General features: G+C 34.9%; 2 protein-coding genes across 3 annotated transcripts in view; one reads left to right on the forward strand and one right to left on the reverse strand.

Moving 5' to 3' along the window:
• Positions 1-22,840, reverse strand: part of LOC128674459 (dopamine D2-like receptor) — a 176,104-nt gene extending 153,264 nt beyond the window's left edge. Inside the window, exon 1 of the transcript XR_008405164.2 lies at positions 17,407-22,840. The gene's annotated coding sequence lies outside the window, so the exon portion shown is untranslated. The remainder of the gene's footprint in view (positions 1-17,406) is intronic.
• The window catches only part of LOC128674461 (dopamine D2-like receptor), a 155,513-nt gene that overhangs the window by 7,299 nt on the left and 123,216 nt on the right, over positions 1-24,998 (forward strand). The window lies entirely within an intron of this gene.

The raw sequence follows: 24,998 nt of genomic DNA on the forward strand, positions 1-24,998 counted from the left end.
TGTTCAATAGACCCCAGCGGTTTGTATACACTAAAATCTTCATTTATTTTCATAGCATAATATTGTGTTTTAGTTTATTTTGAATGTTATTCAATATTATCCCGTTTATTATAGCATGATTCCAATTGCATTCAGGGTTGTGAAACCCTGGGATTTGCGGCTTTTCAGAATAAAAAAAAACCTTAAAATTTTGAAGATTCGGCTGTAGTTTTACAACCTACCTGCCTGACGTCAACTCTCCTTGGGAATGCTATCGTTGCCTATGAGCTTGCCTAAGCCATACAGTCTACAGACACACAGTCCCTTAATCGTTTCTTACGATATCCACGGGAGGATATGGAGTGGTCCTATTTTAAGACGGATAACACGCCGTTTTCTAAATCAAGTTTAATCGAAAGTAATAAATATAAATTTAGAGAATCCAATATCCCTCTGAACGTCGGATGAAAATATTTATAAACGGGGTTAAAATTATTATCTACGGGTTGTGGTTAAATTTGGGCAATTAATAAAATTAGTTGCCGGTTTGTTTGCGCGGAATGCAAACTTTCTTGATTAAAATCCAATACTTTATTTAATCGTGTTATGAAATTGGACGAGGATATACAACAGCAAACAGAATGAGAGAAATCAAATGTATGGACATTATGGGGAAAAAAACATATGGTACGTAACCTCCGTCTATACTGATTGCTTGAGATAGCATTCCTGTGTGCTTGCTAAGTAGTATAAAATCAAAAAAAATAATGATTTTAATATGTAATTGGGTCCAATTTAAGACGATGGAGATTTTTTTGCGCCCAAGGATAGCTGATTTATTGTTATAATAAAAAACACACTTAACGAAAAGATAATATCCAGTATGTCTTCGACAATAAATTGTTACAAATTGCAACAAATACATTGTTACAAATTGCAACTAACCCGCATGGTGTCCCGGCAACTGAATCTGCAACTTTAATCGCAACAACTTGTTTGCTCGCTCAACTTCTGGACACTGATACCCGATGTCCTAGGTCATTAATTGAGCGCTGCACGACGCTATACGAGTAGAGACAATAAAAATATATAGGCTATGAGTACAAGGACGCCACAAGTAAAATATGTTTCTACAAACCTTCTCCAATTTCGCATTTGTCGCTCAACTAGAACAACTAATTGAAAATTATACTGGTGATTGATCAATTTTTCTTTCCTGCAGACATGGTATTATTTTTTTGAGTGATGATCTATAACAACTAATTGAAATTGTTGTTTTTTGTATCCCAGTGTTATATTTTCAAGTAATATTAAATTTTATATTAATCACGTGGTAAAAATCTAATAAAACTCTATCTCATCTCCGTTTTCCTGTTTTTTTCCTCGTCGAAGCCCAGGCCTTTTAAAGTAAAAATCTAGTAAATAATATGTCGCATTATGATACACACTAAATTGAAGTTTTACGAAGTGATATATGTTATAGTGTTCCATTATTCCCCGACTTTACTATCCATAACATTTATCGACATATCTTTAATTAAGCTTGATAATTCAGGTGAGATCTTATAGGGGCTTAAATTGATCCCTTTTTACTGCCTCGTATTAAATTAAGCCTGCTCATGTGAGGAGGTATTAGCAGCGATACGTTTTCGCTAAGTAAGGGAACTTTTGAGTGTGTTCAATGGATTTTTAAACAAGATTTTCATATTTTTGGGAAGGAGAAAAATTAAAACCTTAACCTTTAAAAGGTAATAAATTATATTATATTTGGTATTATTATATAATAGATTTATATTGATTTCTTTATATATATTCTGTTAATATATAGATGATTTTCATGTTTTACGTTGTCTCAATGTACTTAGTGAACATCCTTACTTATAAACCAAAGTACTCTGCCACGTCTGTCTGTTCACGATAGACTCAATAGCTACTGCACAAATTTTGAAGCGATTTTCACCAATATATAAAGTGATTCTTGAGGAAGGTTTATGTGTTTAGTTTATTATGTTTTTACTTGAGTGAAGCTGTGATGGCAAGTAACATAAGATCTAAATAATGAGGTAAATAATCTTAACGCATAATTAAAGTTACAAACACATTATAATCGAGTATATTAGAGAGTTTAACAAGACTTCAGCATTGGTTGTTTGCTTAATTAGAGTTAAAATTAATTACCGCTGATTACCGCGAATAATGAGGAACTCTTATAATTAATTCCTAACTAAGTTTCCGTGAAAGCCTTACTCAATGCCTTATAATAACGTAATACAGTATAGGAAAGATAGAAAATAGAAATTTCAAAATATTTATTTATATAAACCATAGACGATAAAGTGATGTCCTAAATGACGATATCGGAGTGATCCATAGAACTTTTATAATAAACAGAAGCTGTAGATTGGTTGGTCAACTTGGCCGTAGATATAGCCTTGAAACAATTTTATATAAATTGTGATGTACCAAATTATACGCCATACGATTTCATAAATAGATAACTTTTTAGTTCTCATTTGACGAAAAAAAACACAGGTTTGGCAATAAAAATTTCATCACTAAAAACTTTCATCTCCGCGTTTTGGGAAATCCGTTGTGGTTTTACAACCGGCCTCATGCCTGACGGCAACCCTCCTTTGGAATGCTATTGTTGAATATCAGCTGTCTAGGATAGGTGCCCTTTAGTTGCCCCGCATGGCATCCACGGGATATGCTGTGGTCTAATAGGGCCACATCAATCATCCTTGCGTGGATATGGTGACATGGATATGGTGGCTTATGGTTCCGCCCTAAAATACTAGGGCGGAACTTTATGCAATACGAAAATGACGAAATTATACTAACTTATATTAATCTACTGAGAAAAATGAGAAAATAGGCTGAGATATTAAAAAACTCAAAACGAGCGTTTAAATATAAGACTAACGAAAATATATGTAACTTTAACTTATAACTTTTATCCTTGCGGTTGTACCGCGGCTTCGCCCGCGTGAATTTCCCCACGGGAACAGGTTTTTTTCCGGAATAAAAGTGGCCCGAATAAATATGGATCTTTCTCCGGTACTTTTATGTAAAAATGCAAGATGGTTGAGTAAATGAAGCATGAAGATGCAATAAAAAACTTACTTTCGCTTTTGTGATGTTAGTTAAACAAAAAAAAAAATTAAATTTAAACGTACGTGTCAGCTTCCTGAAAAATATGTGTTCACAGGGTGTGAAATCTATATAAACGCTACTTATTATTGAGTGACTTTAACAATAGCTGAAATTTTCCTCTAATTGTACGAAAAGACAAAAGATACAATGGACTAAGAAAGGAAGTGCACGCTACAGTGAGCATATTATAATAAAAGTGCAACTTTTCAGATAGAAGTATTCCTGTTAGTCAAGTTTAATAAATAGTGTTTCTTTGTGCAGTTTTTGCTAGATTTTCATTTTGTATAAGATTTATTACAATTTCCATGCATTTTCTTACTAATTATATTCAGAAATATGTTCATTATCACTTATCTGATTCTATATTAAAGCAGAATTAGACGTCTTTCTCTTATTTATAATATTTGTATGTATCTATATGTATGTAGCTATGTATATATCTTAATTTAATGTTTCTATTAAATTTTATTTAGGTATACTTTGTATTTTATTTATGTACCTATTATATGTATTCTATGTATTGACTTTTATTCAATCAAGCACCTATCGCTTTAGTCTTTCTGTTTTTCCAATAGGTTGACTGCTGGAGAATGCTTTTAGCGTTAAGTCCGCCCATTGTGCCAATTTAGGTAAATAAAGTTTGAATAATTAAATAAATAAAACATTTATTTAAGTCATAATTATGTTCTTTAGGAGAACTCAACTTTGAGACAGCATGATTTAAACAAGTTTCAGCGTGGTTGGCAACAAATGGGTCAAGATAGAGAGAGACCTTTAGAAGACAAAAGGGGAGGCCTTTGCCCAGTGGGACACAAAATACAGGCAATTTAAAAAAAAAATAACTCAACGAGCGGTAGTTTTACAAGCTCTTATTTATTTCTATGTCTGTAATGATGACAAAAAATCTACTGGCCATTCATAGCGATATGAATGGTTATTACTTCTTTTTTAAGAGTTATGTATTTATGAATAATAATTCAGCAAAAAAAAGAATATTCCGATTGTGCAATACCTGTAACGAAATACAAGTAGAAACACGCCCGAATTGATGATGACGAAGACAAAAAATATATTATGTTAATAATATATTTTCGTTAGAAAACTCGTTGTGATATTTTTTGGCAGTTAAAAAATTCCAAAATGTATCAACATAACTCGTGTTTGTTACAGAAATCATATATATATATTTGTCATAAAACCTTTGCACAACAAGAGTAGGGTTGAGTTTATCTACAAACTAAACTAGTATTTATTTAGGGTAAACACAAATAACTCGGGTCGCGTACAATGTAAATGACGCTACTACAAAAATACGGAGGGACCCAATGAAATGGATCAGTAGTTTCAGTCGGAGGTTGCTTCTAGGTTAGAATCAGATGGACATAGGGCGAGATAGTAATAGTTTTGGGATTAAATTTTCTTTTTCGCTGCATGGATTAACCCCTTCTTTTTTATATATAAATATTTATATAAATAAATATATGTGGACAAATCGCACAGATTGAGTTAGCCCAAAGTAAGTTCGGGACTTGTGTCATGGAATACTAACTCAACGATACTATATTTTATAATACTAATATATAACTGTCTATTGGGTTGATTTAGTTTCTTTAGAATTAGACTATTTTGATAACCTACCGGTTATTATTTACATAAACATATATACGTCATTTTTGTATCAAATTTGATTCACAATCGTTTTAATATTTTGAAATTAAATTAAGATATTTCGTCTTCACGGACCCACTGAGCACACCTAAAAGGGTATTTGACTGTGTCTTTAAGTACAACTAACTTTTACGACGTTTGACACTATTTGTAATAAGTAGAAGTATCGTTACTATTAGTGCAGAAGCTAAAATTAATTCTCACGTCGATATTGACACATTTTTGAAAAGAAGAAGAAGCAAAAACGGGGAAGAAATGTCGAAATGTTAAAGATAACTAGATGGTATCACGACGCATTCAGGATATCCCAGAGCTACGTACGATAACATGTAAATAAAACCTCTGACAATACAAAGCGAAGCTATTGGGTTGATTTCGTGTATGTGAATATCCCTGCGACAAACGAAAAAGGTTATCAGATATGTTAAGAAAATTTGGTTGGGAATCGTGGTAAATGTATTGTATTTGATTTAAGCCCGTTATTTAAAATCAGGAGAGCCGCCCTCATTTAATACAGGAAATGGCAAAGACAAAGAAGAAAATGCGATTTCAGCCCAAGATCTAATACTAAAAGTAGAAAGAATTAATCACTATATCCTACATGTTGTACAAAACAATGTCGCTTTCCGCTTTCTGTCTCTATGTATGCTTTTCTATAAAATGATAGTATGTCGTCGCATTATAATCATAATACATCTGGATCAGTTGACTAAGTCATAATGTCGTTACAACTAAGTGCTGATATAATTAGCGGAACAGATACACTGTATATTGATACAAACTTGCGGCTTTCAGTAGGTATTAATCGTTACAAAGTTTCGTTAAGTTTGAGACCTGATCCTGTGCTAAGATTATCTGTGCCGATGCAGATGTATGATAAATTAAGGAACTTTGATTTTCAAAATATTCATTATCATGAACAGCTATTTGGGACATTTGTCCGCACTGCTGAGGCAAAGGCCTTCCTTATGGATGAAAAAATGTTGATTAACTATTTTTTTTGTCGACTGTCCTGAAAGTGTGTTAAAAAGCAACAAAGTCAATTCAAACGGAATATATGTAATTAAAAAATATATTTGATCTCCTATGGATCAGTTCTTATGGATCAGACCGTAATAACTCGTATGTAATAATAATAACATGTGTGTAAATAAATATGTAGGTATAATACAATCGTAGTTAATTATCAGTTTTATATTCTGTTAAAATACAAAACACTTGTTAAATTAGTTGTATCTCCATTGAATTTCTTTTTCAATGTGATTTCTACGGATGAACGAAGTTATCTTAGTACAAATGAATAAAATGTTAAAGAATTAATACTCATTCTATAAGCACTATGCATACTTAAATATCGTATTCTTTTAAATTACCGAAATATTTTTTCTGAAGCCAAAGATTGTTATTAGAAACAGCGCGCGTTTTGGAACATCAAAAGGGTAAGAAATAACAAAATTAAATTCCTACAGCAAAAGTCTATAGTAATTTAATCTTCTGTGTTTTCACAACTGTGGAAATTGGTGAAAGACGAGTTACACCTGAAAGGTATTGTTCTCCTGAAACGACGTCAACTTCCATCATTAGGACTGAAAAACGACGAAGTAACTTAACGATTTTTGGCAACTTTTTTCCTTAGAGCCTCGATGACTCGGGAAAAACGGTAGGAGAGTAATTATTTATTATTATTTCCTTCATTATTTACGTTGTGTGTTTTTGTCGTAACAATGATTAAAACATGTTATAATTTTGGACATCTAATAATGTTGTTCTAGTGGGAATTGGATAAATGTTAGCCTCTATTTTTTAAATCAAAATTCTGTACGCGGTCTTTCTGAGTGAAATAAGTCATGCCGCATATTATTATTATATAAAAAAATAGATATAAAAGTTTTTTTTTATTTACCTTTCTTGCTACCAGTTCTCTGATTAAAGAGATTTTTTTGATACTTCTTTTTATGGGACTCGTCTCTCCCCACTTGAAACTCAAATTTAGCATACCGTCCTGAGGTACAAAGCATTAACGTAATAAATGTGAAGGTGGGAACATTGTGCCATCAATCATATGCTGAAGACTCTCCGTTTCAGGCCTTGCAAAATATACGAATATCTTTGCATTCACGATTGAAATATCTATAAAGTATTTCTTTGTCGGCTCTCATTATATGGATGTTTCATTTTTAACTTATTACGAAATGTATATATATTATATATATATGTATATATATATATATATATATATATATATATATATATATATATATATATATATATATATATATAAGAGAATATTAAAGAACTTTATGGGAAAAACAATTTTTCTTAGAATTTTTGTCTGTCTGTATTTCTATTTGTTTGTCTGTATGTTTGTTCGCGCATAAAGTAAAAACTACTGGACGGAATTGGATGTGATTTTCACATCTGTATAATGGACGTTCTAAATCAAAATCTGGTAAGTATACCGCGATACGTTGCTTAGAACTCGAGATATTCACAATAATACGAGTCAGTTATTATTACGGGAATGAATAAAAGCGGGCGAATGCGGGATAAAGCTAGTTAAAAATATAGTGAGTCTTATTACAAGTAAGTAAGATATATATATAAAAATAAGAGTTTGTTTCTTCAGATTGTCTTGACGGCTTGTGAGGACCAAAATAATGTCTCTTATAATGACGATGATGATAACAATTATGTTTTAATGCAGCGTTATTGTGACGCCATACAAGTTTTTCAGCATATACCTAGTTAGTGGGACGCGTAGGTCAAATCTAGTGTAAAATGTAGATCTAGTGGAGAGTTACCACATTGACAGGCATAGTGAAAGCTGTAGACATATAGCAGCAAATCCGAAAGCAATGAAATATTAAGACGGACCAAAGTCACCAATCGGGAACATCCACTTCTTTAAGTCACATTGATCTAGTAAAGATATCTCCAAATACCGAATTATTATAACTAAAACTATTAGGAATCAGAGACGAGGGTCGCGAAGATACGGTCCAAATTGCGTTATCCGGCGTCGTAGGTAAGCGACAAATAGGACATAACGCGAGATGCCAGTACATCAAATGTACAATCAAGTGTATTAATTTATTCATAGGTCCTAGGATAATTTCAACGCTTCCAACGATTCGATAAAAGAGCGTATTTCGCGTTGTTATTTGCGAGGTTAAAGTTAACGTCAAAGTTAAGAATTGTAATTATACTTATAATTAACGTATATATAGTTGACGTTTTTTAAATGTAAGGGTAACGAGAGCGATTACTTTTTGGTTTATATAGTCGTCGCATTTAATCAAATATGTACAGCATCTCATCGCGTCGTCAAGCGTCATGTCGCTGATTAGGACACCCTGTTAGTCTCCGGGATCGGCCATGTGGAAAGAATGAGTGAAGGATGATTGAGGAAAATGATTACTGGGCACATAGGGTTGTAGAATTAAGAAGACAAATTGATGTCGCAAAAATTCTGAAGTAATTTTCTGTACCTATTTATAATGTCTGTACCTATTTATTGTCGACCTCGGTGGCGCAGTGGTAAAGTGCTTGCCTCTGAACCGTGAGGTCCCGGGTTCGATCCCTGGTCGGGTCCTGATGGAAAATGATCTTTTTCTGATTGGCCCGGGTCTTGGATGTTTATCTATATATGTATTTGTTATAAAATATAGTATCGTTGAGTTAGTATCCCATAATACAAGTCTCGAACTTACTTTGGGGCTAGCTCAATCTGTGTGATTTGTCCTTATATATTTATTTATATATTTATTAATTGTTGATATCTGGAAAATAATTCATGTTAATTTTATTTTATGTACTTAATTAATCTTTTATGCCACGGACGACAGTAAATCATGCCATCTCCGATATAATATAATCTTTTGGACCTCTAATAAAAGTGTTTTTTTTTGTCAATGGCAATATGTAGTAATGAAAACTAGTATTTATATTGTAACGAAAACGTGTACAAATATTTTTAACACCAATGGACTGTAGGCTTTATCGCTTCACTTCACATAGCACATAACGAATTCGCTTCCCGCAGTCTGTCACTATTACATACATAGATCTTTAAAACTACGCAACGGATTTTGATGCAGCTTTTTTAATACGTCTGATTCCTAAGGAAGATTTAGTTTATAATTCATTACGGTTTTACCAGAGCAAAGCCGTCCTGGCCTTGCTCTTTCCTGGCTTTGGCCCGCTAGTAGAAAATAAATTTACGTTCACTTGTAAATATAACTACGTAATGCCGCCCTGCAGCAGTTCGTTTATTTCAACATAAACTCTTAACTACTTTACCCTGAGGGGTAGTTACACCCTACTAATTCTGCCTTTTATCCTTATTGTACTGTGTTTGGATAAATGAAAATTTAGAAATAGCGACTTTAACTTATCTGTACTAATATAATAAATAGAAACGATTTGTATTTTGTAGTCGCCCAGCGGAAACGGACCTTTGTAATAACTGGGAAATAAAAAGTTTTGTACACGTTTTATACCTGTCGTTTAATATATAAGATTTGTATTTTTGTTTGTTCGTAGTTATGGTATTACTGAATTACTGTACTGTATATACCTGAGTGAAGCCGGGACAAAACTCTAGTGTATGTAAACTTAAGAAATCAAATATTCATCGCAAAGAAGTAATTGTTACATTGATTGTTGGATGATTGTAGTTGTGAGTTGACTCGTTATTGTTTATTGTATTATTATACTAGCGGCCCGTCCCAGCTCGGATAAAAACTATACACCTAAACCTTTCTCAGGAAACAAAGTATTTATTGGTGAAAACCACATGAAAATCCGTGTAGTATTTTTTGAGATTATCCCGAATAGACAGACAGACAGACGCGAGATAGAGGACTTTGTTTTATAATATGTAAGGATAAGGATTGCATTAATCATACTTACTGTAGACTACGGATCAATCTGTGGCAAAAATAGCCTTTGTGACTCTTACACTATCTCCATTGAAAAATCATTTCAATCCAATAGACATGGTAATATTGTGTAAATAAATTAGTACAAATGATTTAATAAAGATATTAATATTATCCTCTATTCTTCTAGTTGATACCCGAAAACAATATGACAGTTAAATGTATCTTTATCTCTAACTGAATAGACAGAGCCAAAAGTTCCGAGTACTCAATGGTAGGCTTGTTGTCGGATTGCTATTGGTTGCTCATAGGCTAGCAGCATCCGCAAAAGAGAAGAACCATTCAATTTATAGCCCTTTCCCTTGGAACACTTTTCTGAAACAAAATGTATATACATTTTTTACAATATACGCGGAAAAAAAAACAGCTGGCGCATTCTATGTTTGTCATTCGCTTCCAGACCAGAATGGAAATAAACATTTTCTTTATTTTACTAGGATGACTATAATTGTGAACTTTTGTTGCGCCCTTTTTAGTTGTTCAAAATAGATGCACTTCTAAGAACACAGCTATTTTTTAAAACGTTTTAGTAATATATACTTATAATCTCAGATTCCATATTTAAAACCTCATAGACATAACAAGTACTAACAAATTTAAATCAGATGAAAAACTGAAGTTTACTCAATCATGGTTGGCAGATAAAAATTTAAATGCGAAGTGGAGGTCTGTATAGCTTTAAATTCCTCTTATTAAACGTTTTGTTTAATTATTTTACATACAACAGTTTTCCTCGTAATTAGAAGTGAGTTTTTCTTACATTCCCCTATTTGTATGGTAAAAACACGCCATCGCAAGGAAACTTCAAACAATGTGTTACAAACAAAGGGAAAGCAAACAGTCGCTCAAAGGTAAACTGTGTGTTAAAATTAATCCACCTTTTGTCGTAACCACAATTAAGTTGCGAGCCCAATGCTCTAGATGTGCTATCCATTGTACTGTGGTGTGTTTAGTAACTCCGGGTGTAAGAAATATTTTGTTAATGAACGCTTTATTTGTTTCTTTCTTCTTAGCTTGTATGTTATATCCGTTGAATATATAGTGTACTTTAAATTTTCGTTATAACAAATCACAATTATTTTTGTAAATTAACATATAGATAGTTCCATTTACTAGAAGTATTGTTTAATCTGTGGTCAAGTAAAGACAATATGCTCTATGCTGTAAGTAATAGGTATTATTATCGCTTAGGACGCCCCTTTTATTTACTAACTTACAATTCAAGAGCTGCTTAGGTCAACAATGCTTCCATTGCATTTAAAGCTAAGTGCAGTCTATTTTATTTGTTACCATTGTTTGCAATGAAAACGTTCTCAAAGAGATAGGATTGTTGAATCGCCTCTTTTGTATTGCCGGCTTGAAAACACTTTTCATTCAAGTGATAAAATTATCAAACAAAAGATTTGAAAATAAACTAAAAATTTAGAATATATACGAATATTGTAATTTATTTAATGGCGGCTATACACTACCGCCAACCCAGACCCAATGCGAATGAACGCGTAGTTTGTATGAAAGTTATTATTTACCGCAAAAAAGCGGATTTTCGTGGATAACTTTAAAAAGCCCGGTAGTATGTACCGAACAGGCCAAAGTTTGGCAAATTGTTGATAATGTATGTAGAAAAATGTAATTGAAACATGTAAAATTTTGATCAAAAGACATAAGTAATTCCCGCATGTCTTCACGTCCGCGTGTTTCGGATTGCCGGCCCTGACAGGTGTGCCAACCCCGGCCCGCTAAGTTTCACAGCCCAATAGTTCCGCGACCCTTTGATTTTCCACATGGTGCCCACCGCTTGAAATAGACCAGACATGACAGTAGACTGAGAGAGCCTCAGTGAAAGAGACAGGCGTATAATTTTATTAAGGTGTCAGATTTCGCTTGATGTTATAGAAGTGGGCGTTTGTGTGGATTGTGTTTGTGTGATTTGATGTTGTTTGTGAATTGTTAGAAATCTGAAGCTATTTTCTTAGAATAAAAATCTATTATAAAAGTCAACTTTAGTTCCGACTATTCGTGGAAGTCTGGAACAAAATATTTTTTCTGTAAATGTTGTATCATATGAAATTTAGCATTTTTATGAATTTTTCCAATCTTTGATGTGAAAAAAGGAATGTATAATTTTTTCATTTGCCATAGCTGACAACACAAACTATAATTATTAAATGAAAATATAAAACAGTATTTTAGTCAGAAAGAGTAGAGATAAATCACGTCCAATATTTATTGTCTCTTTTACTTTGTATTATTCTCAAGTTATTAAGTTACATTAAGTTGATAATAATATCTACTTATAAAATGATATAATGTAGGTGATATTGTAAATAAGGTTCTTATTCCGGATAACTAGGACATATAACTGCTATATAAACAGGCCACGTAGACGAATAAATTACGCATGAAATTCACATGTGATCTATCGCTGCTTGCCACTAGGTTTACCTCAAATCACGTACGAACTATATATAAAATTCTTATAAAATGCGTCATATGCGAAAGATTTCGGATTGCCTAGATGAGAGACAGACTTCAAAAATGATTACAGATAAGGTCAAATAATAATAAAATCTCTTCTTCATCTACTTAAGTTACTTTCCAATTGCTTCAACGGCTATAAAATGGTAGGGCCCAAAGGCCCAAAGTCCGCCTTCCCACTTGGACATTTTCACTTTGCTCAGTCTTTGGCAGCAACCATTGGCACTTATATATTTAATAACAGCTGCTTGAGGCTACAAATTTGAACAAATCATACAAACTTTTCAAATTTACTTTTAGTAAAAAATGTTGCTCTCCCGTACAAGTAATCCGATTAGTGGACTTATTAAGGAGAGTGGAAATTATGTTTTTTTTTCACAATATAATTTTTTTTCTTATCCATCGCAGTCTGTCCGTCTTTTTCTATTCTGACCATCTTGTTCTATGGCGACCTCTTTTTCATAGCACAGGGATAGAAATAATGTTGAGGGGAAATCTTTTTCACAGTTTTTTTGATAGCGGATGTATCTATCTCTATTATCGTTAATCGTTATAAGGTTATATTGTATTAATAAACTGATAAACACTCAAAGGGCATTAAAAATGGAAGTAAAGGGTTCCAGGAATAGAGGAAGACCTAAGAAGAAATGGATGGAGTGTGTCAAGGATAGTATGAACAGGAAAGGAGTATCAATGGATATGGCAAATGACAGAACAAAATTGATGGAACTTACATACTGTGCCGACCCCACATGAGTGGGATAAGGTCAAGAACAAGAAGAAACTGGTAAACTGATTCATAGAAACAAAACAACTGTTGAATCTGGATGTAAATGCTTTACAGTACTCATAATAATAATTGCCATCATTTATAATTCAGGCCGTTAATTAAAGTGTAATATACTATGTTTATTACAGCAATTACACGAGATTACAGCCTTTGAGATGGTAGGAATAAGGGCGTCATTAGCTTAAACTGTCAATTGAGCGTCACGTTGGGTTTATAGCCTTGTTTCATGTTTCGCTTCGTCTGCGTTGAAAACGTCTTGAAATGAACTTCTTGTATGTTCTCTCAAAATTACAGCTGTAAGTAGACGGCTTTTTACGTAGTATAACTATAAAAGATAATACAGCCTTGCGGGGTTGACAGAAACTTGATAGTCATGAAATTTGAAGGAGTTAAGTTTCGAGAATGTTTGCTAGGCCTTCGCCCAAAAAACTAAACCCCAGTTTAATATAGCCTTTTCCTTGATTGACTTTTACAATCCGCAGTTGACACATTCACATTTTTCTATGCTCCCAGATCCGTATAGAAGCAATAAGAACATATAAATCAATAATAAAAAATGACGAAGTAAATACAAAATACTTATATATTAAATCTTTGTAATTTATTTTAATACCAGACCGCGGTTAAAGCGTACTTGTGTGTTCAATTACTTTTTTCCGTGTTGCGGTTTAATGATCCGTCTATCAATCACTACATAGTATAAAGTATAGTAGCCATCTGCATCTGTCTGTTTCCAAGTTTACTACTTTTTAACCACGTGACGGTTTTTAATACAGTTTTCACTGTTATTTTGGTACCATTAATCCCTGAAGGTTTATAGATAGCATGCGAAGCCGAGCCGGGTCGCCAGTGAATAATAAAGTCCGGACCGTAGATGGGTTTACGCCCAGTATTTCTCCAGTTTCAAACAGTCGCAAACCCTTTTATGTTACTTTTTGAGCTAATACTGGGTGTAATCTATGGTCCGGACCATTAGCAAATTTTATACCTCTACATTAAATTATGGAAAACTTATTCTACTGCCGTATTTTACTTTGTCTAAAATTTGAGGTAGAAAGAGAGAGAAAACAAAATAAAATGTTTACGTTCCTTTGAGCTGCACTCATACATATTATTCATAATAATTTCTACAAAAAGATAACGAGTACATTTATCTTTGTTATTTCGTCTGTATTTGCCAAAAAGTAACAAAATTTGTGTTATTGCCCATTTTTCTTATCAATCAAAAATATATTTATTTTCTTTGAGTATATTTTTGTAATATAATCATAACAGTATCTGAATTCCGCTCTTAAAACTTTCATAATTTCGTGGATAAAGTTTCATTCAGTGCGGGAGTGGCAGCAAGCTGCAAGCAGCGGAGATTCCCGGAAGAAAGAAGGGGAGACCTTTGCCCAGCAGTGGGACACAACAGCAGGGAAAAAAATATATTTTGCAGCGTACGACAGCTAAAGCAATATTACAATAATAATTATTTTGTGTCCAATTGAGCGTCTGCGAAAGTGTGCGAAACTTTTTCGTCTTTTATCTGGTACGCTATTAACTTAACATTCTAATACGCTAGTGAATTCATACTGCCCATACTAATATTAAAGTTCGAAAGTCTGTTTATCTGTCTGTCTAGTCCGCTTTTGATTAAATTTGGTAGTATGCACAGACCACTGTTCAAACATAGGCTACTTTTTTTTATCAACACGCAGAGGAATTCACGCGGGTATTTAGTATTATTATATTTTGTCCAGCAGTGGTAATGTTAAAAAATTGTACCTACAAAAAATCTTTGGTAAGTAAGTAGATAAGAAAAAAAATAGCTATAATATATAACTTTTTAAATGACTGCCACTGTTCATGATCAAGGAAGTGATTAAAAAAGATAGCTACAGGAATGTAGCACGTACGTACAGTAAATAATGAAAGACTAATCCTTTGGAATCTCCGCCCCTAGTCCACAAAACGTATACAGAATGGGTCAGTATCATTATCCTGCTTATACAGCGATATCCTTTTGGGAAGCGACTAGTCTAAATACGATTTTTAAAACGTCTTCTATATTCTACTAGCTTTTGCTCGTATCTTCGCCGTGAGCTTCCCACGGGAACATTTTTTTTTTCGGGGTAAAACTATGCATATTTTAAACAACATTGTATGCAAAATTTCAACAAAGCGTGAAGATGTAACAAATAAACAAACTGACTTTCGCTTTTATTATATTATAGTTAGGATGTTTTATGTTTCGTCAATTAAGAAATGTATAGATCTCATATAGTTTATTGGTAATAACTACTCAATTTGAAGCATATAATAGAATAAATAAGTTAAAAGCACTCTCAATTCAAAGTCCAGTAAAAATATTCCTATTGAACACTTCGAAATTTGCTTTCAAAGGAGAGAAAATTCCATTTGTTTTCAACCTTCGTTGTACAAAAGTCGGTCACAGCCAGATGGACCATAGAGACGTCTATCAGTAAGTTTATATTGGATCTTTGTATTGAACAGTAAAAATACACCCACTTTTAAGGAATAAAGACCTTTGAAAAACTTTGTTATAACATGTCTATTGGGCATTTCTCAATTTGGAGTTTTAATTAAACTGGCATATTCCTATTTTAATAATACGCTGAATACAACATTGTAATTATAATATAATAATACTAAGCAACGTATCGCGATGAAACCTATACAATATTAGATATTCCGCTAACTACTGTCAGTAAACCGCATCAATATTATTCAATAGATAAATAAATAAATAAATAAATGTGATGCGCGAACAAATATACAGACAGACAGAAATTCTTTAAAATATTATTTTTGCTTCTATTAGTTACATAAACACCCACCATACATGTTTTTCTTTAATATCTCCTATGTACAGACATAGCCCACTTACAGTTTTATTATATGTATGGATTTGCATTTAACATTTCTTATATTGAATATCTGACTTATGACGTTTCCATCTGGACCAGGCGAAAACTTACTTGCTTGAGACTTAACTAACACAACTTAAGACGGTATTCTTTGTCCAATATTATTGTAATCAAATTAAATTTACATAAATACGACCTAACGAAAGAGATGGAATTATATCGCCCATAAAAAAATAAGTAAAATCAATTGCACCATACAGCCATATAGCTAACTATATAGCCATAGCGATCCTTTCGAATCACGAACTTCGATTGTTTTGTCCAACTTTTGGGTTACAGATTTGAAGACGGGAAAGTTATCGTCCCGAATTATATCCCGAAATTGTCCGGAAATTCCCAAATCATTCGACTTCGACTCTTCTTTGTTATAGTTTTATGCACTTTTGCTTTGGAAGTTTGGTCAAACGATCAATGTCTTTAGTGAGCAGTTTATTTGGCAATACTTATTTACCAAATAATGTCTAATAAATATAGAAATAAAAATTTGTAAATATATGTACCTATGCAATTCAGTACACTATTTGAATCGCACTTCACAGCTGCGTTTAGAGCATCAGTTAATATTTTTCAGGTGCTATACAAGTAAAAATTTAAATGTGTTCTAACCACCATTATGGAAGCAGTGATGGAGTCTTTTGGTTTTGTAGAATCATGGCTAGGCTAGTAATCAACACATGAAACGAAAGGTTATTTCAGATTTGCTACTACGCTGCGCAAATGCTAAACTGAACCGATTACCTGCCACTTGAGGTGCTCTAAGCGGAATACATTTTATTCATTTTCTCAAATAGCACCAGGAAAAAAATATCGGTGCTCTGAAATGAACCGGCAAATATATTCAATTTGGTGTTATTTAGATTGGTGTACTACGGTATACCTCTAAATCAAGCCCGTAAAGTGGAAGCAAGAGACTCGCATGACCTAAATTATATTCAATGGGATCGGAGAGAATACTTGAATGATGATAAATAATTTCGCGCCTACATTGAATAATGGCATGCGAAATGTGAGTTTGGAATTTAAATTAAAGCCGCTTTGAGAGACGGTTTCATTATTTTTAGACGAACTTTGCTCATTCCTCTGGGTTTCTAAGAGACTGTAAAGATTCAAACTTGTTGGGAGTAATATCTCATTTTCGGGTACTCCCTTCTATATTATAAATGTATAAGGTCTACATTAATTAAATAGGTCTGTTGATTGTTAACTGCAGCGTATAGTTCCGCCCTAGAATAGGACCACGCGACTACAGGACACTTAGCCCAGGTTCTTGATAGGCAACAATAGACTGACAACCGGTGGTAAAAATACAGTCAAATCTTTAAAATTTCTAGGTAATATTTTATATTTAACAGGGGCTTCACGGTATCACAGCCTCGAACGAAACCGGGAAACATGCGTAGATTAGGGAGAGGTGATAACCCCCGAATGGGAGACTTATATATATATGGTGAGAAGCCTCCGGGCTTACCTGGCAAACACCGTACAGCTTCGCGCTCCTCGGGCTTCGCGTGGTGAGGGTATGCTAAGGCGCCTTCGATCTTCTTCTACCATGAGCGCACAAATCCACAGGCACTGGGTGTATTTATACTCGAGTCGGATGGCCAGACACGATAATTGGTAGGTGGTATTACGATTATCACTTATAGGTATTTTTAGAGGGGCGTGCAACGCCGCTACTCAAGAGTCGCGTGCCGATCTAACACTTGTACTGAGGTTTCCCAAAAAACGCGCGGTGGTAGAGGGCGCGCGCGGGGGTCCAGGCGCAGAACCAATGGCGGATTGCTTTGCATATCCGGTAGTTGACCCGGAAGCCCGAGATCAACTCACCAATTATTTATATTTAGTTGTGTTGATTGAAAATAGTACATAGAATATATATTAGGCAAAAAACAAAAAAAAAAAGAATCTAAAATACATATTCCGGTACGGAACATGCCGCTCACCTTAAAAGAATGTAATTCTTTTAACGATTATGTAAGTAATGAACTTCTTAACTTATCTAGGATATTAAATTATAGGAAATTAGAATAGTTTTCTGTTTTCTTGAAAACTACAGTTGAGCATTCGTAGAACAACTCTTAATTGAAAAATAATTTAAATTATTCAAAAGGAAGAGGGCAGATTTTGACTACCGCTCTCTTAAAAAATGTTTTTTCGGTAAGATTAACTGATGTTTCGATTCATATGAAAGAAGCGATTTATGTAGGCGTCCACCGACACGCAAAAAATTATTATCATCTACAAAGGGATTGAGTCGCTTCAGCTGATTAGATGGAGCTTTCCCTTGAGAAATATTTTTAATATCATCTTGAAATGTGGACTGTTGAACGATGTAAATTAATCGGTTTAAGGCATGAGTATATTCTGGAACTGAAATATACTGTGCAAATAAAATACTTTTCTTGTTGACTTTGGCCTTTAAAATGTCATAGAAGCGAAATATGTACGCAGTGACACTCACTAATTTAGATAAAGTTGAAAACTTGTAGAATATGTCATTATCTTCGACGTATGATGAACTAGTGGCAGCTGAAGCTAAGGGTAGGTTACGCTTTTCTTCATTTGTAGGGGGAATTTCCCTTTGCGTCGGCCAGGTTCTAGGATCCTGTCGCAGCCATGAGGGACCATGAAACCACATCTCATTTTCTAAGAATGTTGACGGTAGCATACCACGTGATGGAGCATCAGCTGGATTATGAGCCGATGGAACGTGCCTCCAGTGCGAACTAGGAACTAAGGTAAGTATGTCACTCGTGCGATTAGAAACAAATATTTTCCATTCATAGGGTGGAGAACGTAACCAAGCCAATACAATCGACGAATCCGACCACGCGTGTACATTTGACATGTTTATGTTATAAACCCGGATGGTTTTATCTAACAAACGGGATAAGAGTAATGCCGCCATAAGTTCTAAACGCGGAATTGATAACCGCGGCGAAATAGGCGTAACTCGTGTTTTCGCAATCAGAAGATGAACGGTACTTACTCCATTATTGTCTGTAAGACGGAGATAAACGCATGCAGCATACGCACGTTCGGAAGCATCGGAAAAACCGTGAAGCTGCATATTACATGTTTCGAAAAAGACATGTCGAGGTATAGAAACGCGGGATAAGAGTGGCAACTCCTGTATGAAAGCAACCCAAGCATTTACGATATCGACCGGGGGGCGGTCATCCCATCCAACGCCGGAAAGCCAAAGTAACTGCATCAAATACTTTGCAAATACAGTTACAGGTGACAGCCAACCCATCGGGTCGTAAATCTTGGCAATTTGAGAAAGTATTGTTCGCTTTGTGATTTTATTTGAATCGCATTGAATGCTAAATGTGAATTGGTCAGAGGGAGGGTCCCACTGCAATCCTAAAACCTTAGCTTGAGTATCTCTTTCCATGGGAGCGAAAGGAACGCTGTTTTGCCGCTCACCATAAGTTACTGGCGTTTGTACTGCAGTCAGTATCGCTGCGCAGTTGCTATGCCATTTACGTAACTGGAACCCAGCGGTGGCGCAAATGGAGATAAGTTCCTTCTGAAGTGCCAAAGCTTGGTCGTCGTTGTCAGCGCCTGAAATAACGTCATCAACGAAGACTTGATCCAACAGCACCGCAGATGCGTGAGGGAAACGCGAGGCTTCGTCATGAGCCAGCTGTTTAATTGTGCGAAGAGCTAAATAAGGTGATGCATTTACCCCAAAGGTGACAGTACATAGCCTATATTCCTTTATGGGCTCGTCGGGGGATTTGCGCCATAGGATACGTTGAAAATCTCTGTCGGCCTCGTGAACTAGTATATTACGGTACATTTGTTTTATATCAGCCGTAAAGGCGATGCGATGTGTACGAAATTTTAAAATTATATCAACAATGTCCTGGTGTAACTTAGGACCGGTAAATAATTTTTCATTAAGTGAAATTCCACTCGCGGACTTACAACCAGCGTCGAAGACTACTCGAGTACGTGTGGTTTCACTGGACTCCTTCACCACGCAGTGATGAGGAATATAGTACACCTTACTTGGAACTGGCTTGGTTTCGACGGGCTCCATATGCTTAAGATCAAGGTATTCTTGTAAGCAATCATGATAGTCCGTCTTCAGCTTAGGGTTGCGTTCAAGTCGATTTTCTAATTTATGAAAACGAGCAAGAGCGATATCCCTAGATTCCCCAAGAGGTTGGGAATCAGGTTTGAAAGGGAGATAAACCACATAACGTCCGGTCACGTCACGAGTGTGTGTGGCTTCATAAAAGGATTCGCATAAACGTTCATCGGGCGTGAGAGTTTTTTCTTCAGATAATGACTCAAGTTCCCAAAACCTTTTTAAATCGCCGTCATTGTAGAATGAACTAGCGCAGGCTTGAATGGGGGATGGGGTGGTAGACTCGCAAGTGAGTTGTCCTAGTAATAGGTAACCGAAGATACTGTTTATAGCTATCGGAGTGCCCGGCGAACCGCTTATTACATTGCCTAGTAGTATGTGGGATAGTATATCCGCTCCTATTAGCATCTCAACCGGTTGCGGTGTGTGAAAGGTCGGATCAGCTAATTTTAAATTGTTAATATGTGTCCAACCACTGTAGGGTAATTTTACACTGGGCATATTTGAAATTAATTTCGGTAAAATTAATGCTTGTACCGGTATGGAGGGTTGTTCGGCATTGACAGGGGTCAAACACAACGAAACACTTCCCTTAGGTTGTACTGGACGGTCTGTCCCTATCCCAAACACCGGTATGTTTACATTATGACGTTCTAATCCTAAGCGCTGCACGCATGCCTCCGTAATAAACGACGCTTGACTGCCGGTATCGATCATGCATCGAATGGTAGCACGCTTTTGCATGTCCACCCATACATCGACTCGTGCGGTTGATAGTAGAACGGTATTTACACGCACTGCGGGCCCATTGGATAACGCACACAACCTAGGTGTCGAGTGGTCGACGGCCGACAACATAGCACAAGACTGGTCCGCACTAGAAATTGAGTGAGGAGGAGTAACCGTCTCCTGCGCAACGGGAGAGAGTGAGACAACATTACTATCCACTTTTGTGAAATGAATTAAACTATGGTGGCGTTTAAAACATGTTCGACAAACGAAGTTCGATTTGCATTGACCTATTTCATGACCCGAAAATAAACAATTCGAACAAATGTCTTTATTTTTTATAAATGAGTATCTATCGCGTGGCGATAAGTTCAAAAAATCCGAACATTTTGTTATGACGTGTGGAGCGTTGCAATACAAACAATTTTTGCAATACGAAGGCTGTGAATTGCCTGTGTTGTTCGACTTGACATTAGCTACCAACGCTCGGCGGGCGTAGGCATCGCCGTGGCTAGTGGAGTTGCCGGTAGATGGCGCTCCACTACGTGGTTCACGTGGTTGCTGTTTCGAAACCGAATTGAATTTTTTCTTAAATGGGGCGTTACTATTACTATTGACATCTACCATTCCCACTGCCGAGAGTTCTCGTTCGAGAAAATTAATTAATCTTGACACAGAAGGTATATCGCATGGCTTTGTTAAAGATAACTCGAAACGTTTACGAATAGGACTCGGTATTTTACGCAACAAAATATTTAATAATAAAAAATTCCATTCCTCGACGGGAAATTGCATCATTTCTAAAGCTTTAGTATTTTCTTGAAAAACATTTAAAAAATTACGAAGACTTGCATAATTATCCGCACAAGTTTCCATATCTAATATTCGATCGAGATGTTTTGATGCAATTGCTCGTTTATTTTCGTATCGAGAAACGAGAGCATTCCACGCAATGCGATAATTCTCATCGGTAATAGGTATGGATTTGATGAGATTAAACGGTTCTTGTTTTAAAGTAAGAAGTAGGTATCGAAACTTCTCCGCATCCGTGTAGGAATCATTGTTGTGGACTAGAGATTTAAACAAATCGCAAAATGACGGCCAATCCGTTGTTTCGCCCGAGAAAGACGGTAGCGGCAACTTGGGGAGTTTTGGCTGACTACTGGCGTTAGACATCGATGTATTGATGAACGATCGATTCGCGCGCCTGGCTTCATCATCACTTTGCTTTAAAGAATTGATATTTCCTAAAATAGCGTAATACAATTCATTGAAATTACTACGAATTCTCAACTGTTCGTCCTTATTGAATTTCTCGGAATTTATCAAACTTTTTTCTATTTTGGACTGAATTTTGAGGAATCTCCTTTGTATAGGAATTATATCCTTCACTCTTGCCCTGAAATTTTGTTCATTAACAGGGAAGAACTCTAATGTTTGTTTTAATTCGTCTAAAATAATTTCTCTTTCAAACAAATCTTGTTCCGCCATATTGGAAAACGGGAAAAATATAGAAATCTAGATGGAATCTAACCAACACAACTTGAAAATAAATACAAATCCGGCTCGTAAGAACCAAATTTATGGTGAGAAGCCTCCGGGCTTACCTGGCAAACACCGTACAGCTTCGCGCTCCTCGGGCTTCGCGTGGTGAGGGTATGCTAAGGCGCCTTCGATCTTCTTCTACCATGAGCGCACAAATCCACAGGCACTGGGTGTATTTATACTCGAGTCGGATGGCCAGACACGATAATTGGTAGGTGGTATTACGATTATCACTTATAGGTATTTTTAGAGGGGCGTGCAACGCCGCTACTCAAGAGTCGCGTGCCGATCTAACACTTGTACTGAGGTTTCCCAAAAAACGCGCGGTGGTAGAGGGCGCGCGCGGGGGTCCAGGCGCAGAACCAATGGCGGATTGCTTTGCATATCCGGTAGTTGACCCGGAAGCCCGAGATCAACTCACCAATTATTTATATTTAGTTGTGTTGATTGAAAATAGTACATAGAATATATATTAGGCAAAAAACAAAAAAAAAAAGAATCTAAAATACATATTCCGGTACGGAACAATATATATATATATATATATATACAATTTAAGTTAAATGTAAATAACAAACAATTTAAGATCAAAAGTTAATAGGGATTTTGGAGAAGCAGGTGCCTACCTTCCTATACATACATGTTATATTACCTTGTTATATCTATATACATTGTTCATCAATAGTTTATTAATTATGTTTGCAAAGGATTCGTTTAATTGTTCGAATTTATACCTAATAACATTATTTTCAGCCATGCGAAAGACACACAAATATTATTTGCATACCATTAACTAAGATGATTTATGTATATTGTGTATACTTGGTGTTGTGATTTTTTTCGATAATTGAGCAATTATTTATTTAGTTATTACGAGCGTAATTTGTTCTAGAAATGTCAACATTTACGTGGAAATAGAGTAATTGCTTGCCAAATTATAATCAACCGCAGTGAGCTCACCGGACTTTCATTCCTCTTCTGTATACACTTTGAAAGTTAATTTCAAAGCCACGTAAAAGGATAAACTAAAAGGTTTTTCTATAGTACTGTAGTCTACGAATGACATAGGTAACTGAAGGTAACACAAAAACATTTTCATGTTTATGAAGCAGGTCTAAAGTCCGAACAGATTTGTGATGTGATGTGTTAGTGAAGGAGATTAAAGTTTGTTTTATAACATGATTTGGTAATGATAAAGTTATACATAAGGGCCATGTGTGTGAAATCTAAAATCATATACATATAATAAAAATGTACACATTATTTCTTATTGTGTTATTTATTGTCAAAATTGGCTGTTGTGGCTTCTATAACTTAGTCCCATCTATATCTTCTATAATTTTTTTCTATATAGTTACACAGAAAAATAATTATGGGACTAAGTAACAGAAGCCTAGACATTTTTTTTGTAGAAATTTTGTCTGTCTTTCAGTGTATTTGTTCGCGCATCACGCACAAACTACTGGATATAATTTGATGCAGTTTTAACAGTTGTATGGATAACATAAAATATGGTATATGTTTCATCATTACTTAGAACCCGAAACATTTGCAATAAGAATTAATGAGCGCACGCAATAAATACTAATAAACGCAAGTGAAGTGTGGGTAAAAGCTAACATACATAATATGAAATTTCTTTAACAATTAACGAAGACAAAGCATTTTTTTTTAAATGTGAATCCAAAGTAATTTAATTGATTATTTTAGGTATTATAGAATAAACACTGAGCTTAATCTTTTGAACTTATTTTTGGGTTATAAAATTAACTACGCCACCAAAAAAGCAAAATATGAAATTTAATATTAAAAGCCCAGCTTATTAAAGAACTGTTTACATTCTATATAAATATGCGAAAGCACGTATCGTTATAGAATTAATCCACTCAAACGCCCCCTTTCTGATACCATTAACCCATAAAATGAGGGATACATATTATGCAAAGCGCCCTTATAACGAGAATATCAAACAAATTATATTGCTCGGCTCGCTGCACCGGAAAACACAGTGGGACTCCACAACAGCGTGTAGCCAAAAATTCGTAACAATATTAGGCTGGTACACACGCTGTTGACCTTGACCATGAAATTTTGTTTGCGAATTTGACAACCCCGCAGGGATGTAATGTACTCGAAACTACTTATCATGCTCTGAATCCACTTACAGTTCATAAACGCTGTGACGCTTAGGGACCGACCAAGGTTTTCTCGTTTTCAGTCACATATTTGTGTTCATCCGTGCTCGCTCTTGATATGTATTCTCAGCGGATCTTGTGGCTGTTTACCTCATTTTAGATTACTATGGTTATATAGAGATTGGTTTGAAACGGCTTGAGTGTTAGTTACAGATGTTTTCTAATAGTGAGCTTTAATATTTGTTAACTCAATATATGTTTTAAATAGCAGAAAATTATAACACGGTTTTTATTTAACTTTTTGACAATGTAAGTTCAAAAAGATATATTATGTAAGATACAATAATGGCAATCCTATCTGGCATGATGTAATATCCAAATAAATGATTTGATATAAAATGTAATAGAGTGAAATTAACTAATATTCATTTCAATGATTACTTACTACGTTATAATTATTGAAATTGTAAAATATATTTCGCACAATCTAATGAAACATGAGCGATGACTTTATGATCTATTAACGTTGAAAATTAAAAATTAATCTGTTTT

This window comes from Plodia interpunctella, chromosome 12 (genome assembly GCF_027563975.2).
Source record: "Plodia interpunctella isolate USDA-ARS_2022_Savannah chromosome 12, ilPloInte3.2, whole genome shotgun sequence".
In the NCBI taxonomy this organism is placed as follows: Eukaryota; Metazoa; Arthropoda; class Insecta; order Lepidoptera; family Pyralidae; genus Plodia; species Plodia interpunctella.